Source organism: Saimiri boliviensis, chromosome X (genome assembly GCF_048565385.1).
Source record: "Saimiri boliviensis isolate mSaiBol1 chromosome X, mSaiBol1.pri, whole genome shotgun sequence".
Classification (NCBI taxonomy): Eukaryota; Metazoa; Chordata; class Mammalia; order Primates; family Cebidae; genus Saimiri; species Saimiri boliviensis.
The window spans coordinates 115,815,288-115,826,365 of NC_133470.1; the positions used below are offsets into that span (position 1 = coordinate 115,815,288).

An 11,078-nucleotide genomic window follows, 5' to 3' on the forward strand; every position below is an offset into this window, starting at 1 on the left:
CGGGTTGCAGCTGAAGGAGCTAGAGAGCATCTTCCAGCGCTCTCAATATCCTGATGTGTTCGTGTTCGCTAGGTAAGCGGCTTGCTCTGGAGCTGCCCAGTTCTCCAGGTCGCGAGGGCTCTTCCTGGGACGCCTTTGTCTCTGCCCCAGTATCCTTCCCTCCCCTCCATAGTCAAAAGCTACATGTGGAGCCCAAGGCCTCTGAAGTATGCCTGCTCTTGAGCTGTGGGGTGGAGGCGATGCCTACTGGGCATTAAGGTATTTTTCCCACAATATAGAAACAAATCAAGCCAGGAAACTTTGTCCAGACTCCTGTTTTGGAAATGTTTTCTTGGAATCGCGATTGACATCGGGGTGAGGCGAGTGAGTCGTGCAGGGTTGGATCTTGTCTTTACTGAACATTTTAACGATTTGGTTACTGTAGATTTTGGTTTTCATTGGTCTTGGTTTTTAAGTAATGCCTTAACAATTAGTAATCTTTGGGTTCTTTCAGTGGCTCACGCCTGTAATCTCAACACTCTGGGAGGCTGAGGCGGGAGGATCACTTGAGTCTAGGTGTTCCAGGCCAGACTGAGCAATATAATGACACTCCATCTCTACATAAAAATTAAAAAAAAAATCAGACCAGCATGGTGGCATACACCTGTAGTCACAGGTACTCCAAAGGATCGCTTCAGCCCAGGTGTTCATGGGTTCAGTGAACTGTGATCGCTTCATCCCCATCCAGCCTGGACAACAGAGCTAGACCCTATCTCTAAAATTAAATAGATAGATAGACAGAGGGACAGAAATATCTTGACTCGTGAGTGTCTTAGCGCTCTTAAATTCTGCACACCAAGGACAGCCATCCCTAAGGCAATCCTGGGGCTAGGCATCACAGGAACATATGCTGGACAGGTTGGGAGGATAGACATTCTCAAATGGGCATGAAATGTTCATCAGTGTATTTTATTTCATTTGCAATTCTGAAAAAGTTTAAATACTGAACTTTCGTGGTTTTCTTCCCCAGAAAGCAGCTGGCAATATGCACAGATGTGAGTGAAGCCAAAGTGGAAGCCAGTAATCCTGATGAAAGCAACTGATCAGAGCAGCCACTCTGACACCTGCTTCAGTCCTTGGATACCTTTGTCCTACACATTCTCCAGTTGGCTTGTTTTTGTTGCCTTTTCTATGTTTGCAAAGTGAGTTCTGAGCTTTAGAGGGTGAAAAATGGGATAAGAAAATCCCAGCTTATGGAAATTTCCCATTACCAGAGGGAATGTGCTTTCTAATGGAAAAATGGAACATACCAAACTGCTACTTCTATTTCCTGTACAAAATTGAGTATAAATAAAGTTCACTTCTTTCTAACGACGATATCCTTTAGAGGATACTTCTGTGTGGAGGTACGTTGGGACAGACTGACTTAGAAGTATGCAAATTAATTCACCAAGGAACTAGGATGTGAGAAGGTTCAACTATATTTAAAATATTTAAGCCAGGCTATGTTCTTAGCTCAATGAGTGAATGTATAAATATTCAGGCACTGGGGTAAGGGAATAAGTCATACACACAGCGAACACACTATATGAGTAATCAATGTATGTTTAGATTCACTGAGACTGATGGGAAGGAAAGAGCTTAAAAGTCCAAGTGCCTGGTGGTCCTGCTGTGGTTTTTAAGTGTCTGATGAAACCATGTAGAAAGTGGCAGCCCTAAATTTTAATTTTCTGGAATACTTTGATATATCTGCCTAAAAACACTGCCAAATATGCTCACATTACTATGGGGGTTGGGGAGACAGGTTTGCAAACTGGAAATTTGTCTAAAAATTGGAGCAAACAAGAACGACTTTGAATAAAGTTCCACTCACTTAAGAAGGGTGAAAAGGTTCAAGAAGGATTGCATACACTTAAATATATACCTTGAAAAAAATGGCACAAACGGAACTTTATGAGTGAATATTATCTTGAGGAATCTCTAACAACTAAGGAATTATTTTAGTGGGACTGTCTAGGTGGATTTTATGAAATTTGTTTTGATCAAAAGATTACTAAGATCACTTGAGTTTTATTAAGAGCGATTTACCCAGGAGGCTGAGGAATGCGAATCCCTGGAACCAGGGAGGCAAAGGCTGCAGTGAGCCGAGATGGCACCACTGTACTCCGGCCTGGGTGACAAAGCAAGACTGTTGTCTGGGAAAAGAGAAAAAAGAGCAAGAGAGAGAGAGAGAGGACAAATGGCCCCTTAGATATCCTTGAGGAAACCTGATTAAAAATCCAACATGCTCCTACTGATTTTGTCACTTCAGTCTGAAGATGTTTTCTTTTCTTTTCTTTTCTTTTTTTTTTTTTTTTTTTTTTTTTTTTTTTTTTGAGACAGAGTTCCGCTCTTGTTACCCAGGCTGGAGTGCAATGGCGCAATCTTGGCTCACTGCAACCTCTGCCTCCTGGGTTCAGGCAATTCTCCTGCCTCAGCCTCCCAAGTAGCTGGGATTACAGGCACACACCACCATGCCCAGCTAATTTTTGTATTTTTAGTAGAGACAAGGTTTCACCATGTTGGCCAGGATGGTCTCGATCTCTTGACCTCGTGATCCACCCGCCTCGGCCTCCCAAAGTGCTGGGATTACAGGCTTGAGCCACCGCGCCCGGCCGAAGATGGAAGTTTTCAAATGGGAGGGGGCATTCCCCTAGTATAACTTTAAATGGAGCCCACCTTATTCCTTGCTCAACTATCCCCACAACCAGGATGACACTATACCTAATGAAGAGGAGGCAGAGGCAGCTGGACACCCCAGTGGTCCACTGTCAGAATACTGACATTTCTTCATCTTTTTATGGAGTCTAGCATTAACAGCTGTTACTGAGTGTGATGTGTCCACTGGATTCACATGCAGGAGCTGTCAAAGCACCTTAAAGAATATTCAAAATGAGAGTACAGAGACAATGCAATAAGTATAGCCTAAAACAGAACTGAAGGGAAGGAAGAGAAAGGGGTACAACATTAACTTTCCTAAAATATTTTTTCCGATAAGGAAATAGCTTCTCCCAGTGGAGTTTAAAATATCAATAACATAGAGTTACATGTTGTGGGGTTTTTTTCTTATGGTATTAATTGTTCGATACACTGAATTTATCCCTTTATTGCAGGGCTAAGGGCCCCACAGGGTCATGGGGTGTCCCTTATGCTGTGCTGAGTCACAGGATCTGAGAAATAAAGAGATAGGACACAGAAGTACAAAGAAAGCGCAGCTGGGCTGAGGGGGGCCACGCCACCTATAAGCGGAGACAGGCGAGGGCCGGAATGTCCAGAAGCGTCTGTATTTATTGGGTATAGGTTAGGGGGCAGGGTAGTGAGTGAAGTCGTCTTTAAGGATAATGATGGTCGTGAGCAATAAACAAGGGATCCACCCCCATTAGGTCACCTAGGCTAGGAGGTAGACAGCACACAGCAAGGGGTCTACCCCCATTAGGTCATCGAGGCAAGGAGATGGGCCGTGCACAGTGAAGAGGGTGCAGTGTGCAATATCTCTTAACTATTGGCATGCTACTTCTAAGACTATCTATAGGAGGATGCTTTAAGTCACCGAGCAGTGACAGAGCTGTCGGGATCTACCACCACTTGCTGGCAGCTTCCAATGAGATCTATAGGAGGATGCTTTTCCAGTAGCACAGTAACAAGAGCCGATAAAGTTCACAGTCACCAAGGCGCGATTATCTGGAGGGGTTGTGAGCCCTCGGATGCTTGAAGGAGTGCAGGTCTAAGGGCAACTTTCCACAAGAACTGGAGCAAGGTCCTACAACTCCTTTATCAGGAGGAGTGGCTTTCACCCCAAGCCTGCCATACAGTGGGTATCTTTATGATACTGAACGCTGCCGCCTGGGCCATGGATTTTTGTCCTGGTATAAATGTTTTTCCCTTGAATCATGCTCTGCACCGTGTCTGCTCCAGACATTCCTCCGACTATAAGCTGCTCATTCCTTAATTCATGCTCCGTATCGTGTCTGCTCTAGGCATTCCTCCGACTTTGAAGTAAGATACATTATTATATATATTTAGGGAAATAACTGAGTAGTAAGATAGTCTTTAGGTACTCATTCTATGAAGTAATATAGGATTATATAACAGGAAATAACTGAGTAGTAACACTATAAACTGAGATATTCTTCAGACACTAATTGTGCCAGGATTCTGCTTGGCTCTCCTTCCTCGGTGCCTATATTGGGGGCTACCCACATTTATAAAACCTCTGATTGAAAGCTTGCTTTAAAAATAGGAGGGCCATGTACAGGAGATGTCAGGAGCATTAATTAATGTTCAGAAATTACATGATGGTGGCCTTGAACCCCTGGGTGAATGGGTATGTCTAATATGGGATGGGCCTTATCTTGTCACACTTGATCCAGAGTCCCGTTGGAGATGGGCTCTTCTGGAGCCACCACTGCCCAGGCTGCCTATACCACCCACACCTCCTCTGCTTTAGCATTCCTTTGGCCTGGCCCCAGTTGGCCTGGAATGATCCCCTGTCATCAGCTGTTATTTTGTAGTCCCCTTCTCTAAGGTACATTCTTCATGACAGTTTCCAAACTGGTTGTGAAGAGCACAACGTCAAGAGCAGTTCACCAAATGCTTGTTAAATAAATTGAATACACCGGCCGGGCGCGGTGGCTCAAGCCTGTAATCCCAGCACTTTGGGAGGCCGAGGCGGGTGGATCACGAGGTCAAGAGATCGAGACCATCCTGGTCAACATGGTGAAACCCCGTCTCTACTAAAAATACAAAACATTAGCTGGGCATGGTGGCACGTGCCTGTAATCCCAGCTACTCAGGAGGCTGAGGCAGGAGAATTGCCTGAACCCAGGAGGCGGAGGTTGCAGTGAGCCGAGATCGCGCCATTGCACTCCAGCCTGGGCAACAAGAGCGAAACTCCGTCTCAAAAAAAAATAAAAATAAAAAAAAATAATAAATTGAATACACAAACTCAGTGCCCCGTGTGTGTGTGTGTGTGTGTGTGTGTGTGTGTGTGTGTGCGTGTGTGTGTGTGAGAAATGGGGTTGATTATGTATGGATGCATATTTCTAAAGGAATGACATTGAAACAGAATGGTGAGGAGGCCTCTTTTCATCAGGTCACCTCCCTGAGTCAGCATGAATGGACCCTGCACTTCACAGAAGTTCTCCAGGTACTCGTGATGTGTTTACTGATCCACACATTTTCTCCTCTGCTCTCCATCACTCCATCCTCACTCTTACCCTTTGGGACCACATACATATGCAAGATGAGGTGGGTGAGTCCCTAGTGAGACAACTGTGTTTTCAGACAATAGAGCCCCATCTGTGCTAATAGGAACATTCAGGCCCAACTTTGGACTCTAGGGGAAGCTTCCCAAGCGGCTACTCAGTATATATGGAAAGGTGGCAGGTAAACATTCATCCAGCATGCTCCAAATTCTGTCCACCGCCCTCACTTTTTGTCCGGGACACAGGGGAATAGGAGTCATTCTGGCCCAAAGTTCCTGCTGCTTCAGAAGACTCCTGAGAGGAGACTCCACCAAAGCCAGAATGAGGCTGTTCTCCCTTTTCTCCCCCATCCCCAGCCCAGAAGACATATTATTGCACTTTTCCCAACTCAAAACGGACAAACACACCGTCCAGTGTATTTTGTTGCTCTCTTCATCTATAAGAGAACCCCAATTCCTGCTAATTAAAAATGGAAAGGAAATATTTGGGGTCATTGGCACTCAAAGCAAGGAGATGGTCCCCTGAGCAGTGATCCAGACTCATGATTCACTGGAAAAGGCAGCCATTTGTTCATGCCGCCTTCTTCCTGTGCAACTGCCAGAGTAGAAAACAACGAAAAGAACAATGGGAGGTTGAAGGAGGCCAGGTCTTTTTTATAAAGCATTAAGTTCTTCTCAATACAGCCTTTGTTTCTGAGCCATCTCTAGCAATGCTAGCCTTCTCATTTGCTATTAAAAGCGCTTAATTGGGAACACCAAGGTTACACTATGAAGTGATTGCTAAGGTAAGTGCCATGATTCCATCAGAATTTTCTCTCACAGGGGTTAAATCAAAGTCCAGTTTCATAGACCTTAACTGTTCCCAGTGTAAAGCAAGGCTCTGTTCTCTTAGGAAAGCATGCGTTTTTCACTGTATTGTCCACTATTTCACTCTGTGACCTACACAGTTGTGGATATGAAATGTCAGCAAAGCAGTTGCATGTAATTTAGGACTTCCATACAGAGAGGAGGTTATTACTACCCAGAGGCCCCAGCACCTGGGGGGAGTGGGGTACATCTAGGAATGCACCTGTGCATGCCCACTGCCATCCTCGCCAGATAATTCTGAAACCAGCATTTCTTATTTCCCAATGTGGGCACCTGTTCTTTTAAAACATCAACTTCCTCAATGCTATAGGTACCCTCAAAACAGAACTAGAGGATCTCTAGAAATAAAAGACCCAGTTCTGACCTGTCCACAGCTGAGCACACGGCTTTTCCATATTGTGATTGAAAGCCAAAGAAATACTCCACACAAATCCTGCAGTAAACCCTAACATTCAATTTGACACACACTAACAGAACGTTATTTTCACTCTCAGGAAAAGAATAGTGAATGTCCATTCCCATAACTCATGGAGTCTTCAAGAAGCATGTATATACTTGGTTTTTTGTTTTGTTTTTTTGTTTTGTTTTTCCGACCTAGGGTCTCACTCTGTCATCCAAAGTGGAGTGCAGTGGCCCACTGTCACCTCACTGCAACTTGCACCTCCCAGGCTCAAGGGATCCTCCCACCTCAGCCTCCACTGCAGCTGGGACTACGCTCATGCACTACCATGCCTGGCTGATTTTTGTACTTTTAGTGGAGATGGGGTTTCACCATGTTACCCACTCTGGTCTCGAAATCCTGGACTCATGCGATCCACCCCTAGGGATCGCTTGAACGGAGCTACCACTCCCCACTGACATACATATTATTTTTAATGCCTCTCTAGTCTTCCAGTTTCCAGAAGAATTAAGACATAGGACAGAGGAAATAGTCAAAAATAGTGCTGCAGATAATAGTTTCCACTCAGCCTAAGTTTCAAAAGAGAGTTCTTTTAAAAGTCATCCCACAAAAAGAGTGTGTTTTAAAATGTACTTCAAATGATTCAAAGGCAAAGATCAGGCCAGTTGCCACCACTCAGGCCTGTAATCCTAACACTTTTGAAAACTGAGGTGAGAGGATCGCTTGAGCTCAGGAGTTCAAATCCAGTCTGGGCAACATATTGAGATCTCATCTCTGAAAAGGGATTTTCAAAAACATATAAAAAAGGAAAAAAAGTAAAGATGAGAAATTATTCTACTACAAGTTTAAATTTTTGTATTTACTAAAATATATTTTAACACTGGTTACCAGAAAATAGGTTCGCCCAAGATAGACAGTTGTTGCAGATGTTAGTTTCAGCTGAAAAGTTATGAATACAATCTCAGGAGGAGTCCAGTAGCTTCAGCATTCTATAGTAATTTTTTTAAATGGGGTTTTGCTTTCTAAAGTTTCTCTTTCTTTTCATTTTTTTGAGTTGGAGTCTCACTCTCGTCACCCAGGTTGGAGTGCAATGGCACGATCTTTACTCACTGCAACTGCATTTGCAAAGCCCATCTTCAGTCTGAAGAAACTACATCAATAGGAGGAGCAGGCTGGATTTTTTTTTTTTTTTTTTTTTGAGACGGAGTTTCGCTCTTGTTACCCAGGCTGGAGTGCAATGGCACGATCTCGGCTCACCACAACCTCCGCCTCCTGGGCTCAGGCAATTCTCCTGCCTCAGCCTCCTAAGTAGCTGGGATTACAGGCATGCACCACCACGCCCAGCTAGTTTTTTGTATTTTTAGTAGAGACGGGGTTTCACCATGTTGACCAGGATGGTCTCGATCTCTTGACCTCGTGATCCACCCGCCTCGGCCTCCCAAAGTGCTGGGATTACAGGCTTGAGCCACCGCGCCCGGCCGCAGGCTGGATTTTTAAACAGCTTTATGTCTAAGAGGACATTCATCCCCTGAAAACCCTTTTTTTTTTTTTTTTTTTTTTTTGAGACATGGTCTTGCTCTGTCACCCAGGATGGAGTGCAGTGGCATGATCTCGGCTCATTGCAACCTCTGCTCCTTGGGTTGAAGCGATCCACGTACTTCAGGCTCCCTAGTAGCTGGCACTGCAGTGCACCACCACATCCGGCTGAGTTTTGTATTTTCACCATGGGGTTTCACCATGTTGTCCAGGTTGGTCTGGAACTCCTGGCCTTAAGTCATCTGCCTGCCCCGGCCTCCCAAATTGCTGGAATTACAGACATGAGCCACTGGGCTGGCCTTCATCCTCTGAAAACTCTTGAGAGTGAAAAAGATGGTCTGAAAAAAAGGCTTGGTCATGGGAGGCCCATCGCTGCATTCACACAAACTGCAGAGCAAGGCTTATAACCTCATCCTAATTTTTATTTTCGATTTGAAAATATACTGTTAATAAAACGTAAGTAATCTTGGAAATTTTTTGATCTCATGACCTGCAAATTAATCATCACTGCCTGGGAAAATGAGAAAGCATTTCAAATTAGCACAGGTAAGAATCTGGTCTAAATTGAGCGTGCCCCGCCCCACCCAGCAATGCCCAGCTCCATTGACTTTTCATTTCTCTTTTGAGCCATTTCTCAATTTTCCAAGTAGATTCAACTTGTTATTGTAAGGAAAAATTGACTTCTAAAGTAAACCATTCTGTCATTCACCTGAAAGAAAAGTATCCAAATTATAAAAATCTGAAATAATTTATTAGCAGATTTAGAATCTAAATGAAAACAAAATTTTGCTTGCAAAGGCCTTAGAGAAAAGTAAAAGAAAGCATGTATTCAAAAACTAGAAATGAAGACAAATATACTCATCTTCACAGGCACTGGCAGACAAAATTTAATCCTTGCCTTTACTCATTATAAGACATACCCCACCCTATGTTTTTTTCATTCACTAATCACTGAGGTACCAATATTCAAGAATGGAAAATTTAATATTCATAAAATAAAACCTAAGATTGAAGCGTTTCTCTGAGCCCCTTCAGAAAACTAGGGCACACTAGGTTTTGTGTGTCAGTAGGTCTCACTTACTGGTTCTGTGATAAAATGATCACTGTGTAAATAACATTGTCAGCAGACTTTGCAAATGAGCACATAAATCTTGGATATCAACTGGCACTTTTTTTTTTTTTTTTTTTTTTTTTGAGATGGAGTCTGGCTCTTGTTGCCCAGGCTGGAGTGCAAAGGCACAATTTCGGCTCTCCACAACTTCTGCCTCCTGTGTTCAAGGGATTCTCTTGCCTCAGCCTACCGAGTAGCTGGGATTACAGGCGCCCACCACCACACCCGGCTGATTTTTGTATACTAGGTAGAGACAGGGTTTCACCATGTTGGTCAGGCTGGTCTCCAATTCCTGATCTCATGCGATCCACCTACCTTAGCTTTCCAAAGTGCTGGAACTACAGGCGTGAGCCACCGTGGTCGGCCCTCAAATGGCACATATTCTTGATACCAAAAGAACTCCTGAAGTTTAAAACAATCTTTTAATTCAGAACACATGCGCCATTCCAAACTGCAACAAATATTGTGCGCCACTCAACGAGACACTGACAGATAAGAGCTGCATGGAAATTACTAAACCACCTGCAAAGCAATTCTGTACCAATTGCATTGTCTGCAGAGGTCAGTTCTGTGTGGTTGATAGTTGTTCTTTGATGCCAGTTTCTCAGCGCAGCCACGGTTTAAGTCTCAGGGCATCAACTCCATTTAAATAGTATCTGAACAGCCTCTCATCTTGAACAAATCCAAGAATTTTCATAAACTTTCAATGCGGACTTATTTGTTATTTAGGTTTCCAAAACAACCTCATCAGTCTCCCTCAACCATGGCATATATAGCTTTCTTAACCACGTTAGTACCAAGGCCCTTTCTCCTGTATTTGGAATCCATGGCTAACATGGCTATATAACCTCTGCGGAACATCTTTTTGTGCATATCCAACTTGCAAACCATGGCAGCCTACACACTCCTTCCCTTACCATGGCCAAGAAGCAGAACTGTGGCCAGTTGTGGATAAAATATCTATAGTTATAAATGAAGTAGGGTTCGGAGAGATCTTTGGTGATCAGTCTCGTGATATCGGGCATTCGTAGCTCCTCGTAGTGTCCAATCCTCCCCAGATTCAACCTCCCTGCCTGAAGGGCTTCTTAAGCTGCAGCTGGCGGTCGGGGACGAAGACAGCAGCCACACCTGGTCGCCTTCCTCCCCCTCCTCTTGTTGGGGGCCCTCAGCCAGTCATTTACGGGGTGGCCGCCGCGGCATCTCTCGCGGGATCTCTCGCCGCTGCTCTCTCCACCGGGCTGGGGACCTCAGTTCTTGCATTATTAGGGAGAGAGGGAGTCGATCGCCCGAGTGTACTCGGGCTCCTTTTGTTGTAGTCGCTCTGGGGCCTCTGTCAGAGGTGGCCGCCACCACTCTAGGACACCCTGTGTCAGCACCAAGTGCCCTGATATTCTCTCTCCCCGCCCCATCCCGTCCTCCCTCTCTCTCCTCTCTTCTATCTTTTGCGATGTCTCTTCCTTCCTCTTTGCCTTTCCTTCTTTCCAGATGCGAAGGCTATAGGGACCTCGGTGATTGCAGGGGGAGGAGACGGTAAGAAAATACATTCGGAACCCGAGCGGCGAGCAGGAGCAGAAGAAAGTTACGACTGCGCGGGAGCTGAGGACCCCGTTTTCGAGTAGAACTAGAAGAGCGGTGGTGGCGACCAGGAGCCCTGGCAGCAGCAGCCTGAGGAGTCGGCCCGGGACTCCTCCGCGGACGATCTGCAGCCCCAAGATCAGCAGCATCTCTTTGGCACCGGTGGGTTCAGCGGGTTGCACTTGAAGTAGCTAGACAGCATTTTCCGACGCTCTCACTATCCCGACGCGTTCGCTGGGTAAGCAGCTTGCTCTGGACTTGCCCAGTTCCCAGGACACTAGGGCTCTTCCCGGGACGCCTTTGGCTCTGCCCCAATCTCCTTCCCTCCCCTCCAGAGTCAAAAGCTGTGTCGGGGGTCCAAGCCCACT

At 45.1% G+C, this 11,078-nt stretch overlaps 1 pseudogene; it reads right to left on the bottom strand.

Moving 5' to 3' along the window:
* Positions 1 to 9,739: 9,739 nt before the first annotated feature.
* Positions 9,740 to 10,859, bottom strand: LOC101035692 (N-alpha-acetyltransferase 30 pseudogene; annotated as a pseudogene).
* Positions 10,860 to 11,078: the final 219 nt, after the last annotated feature.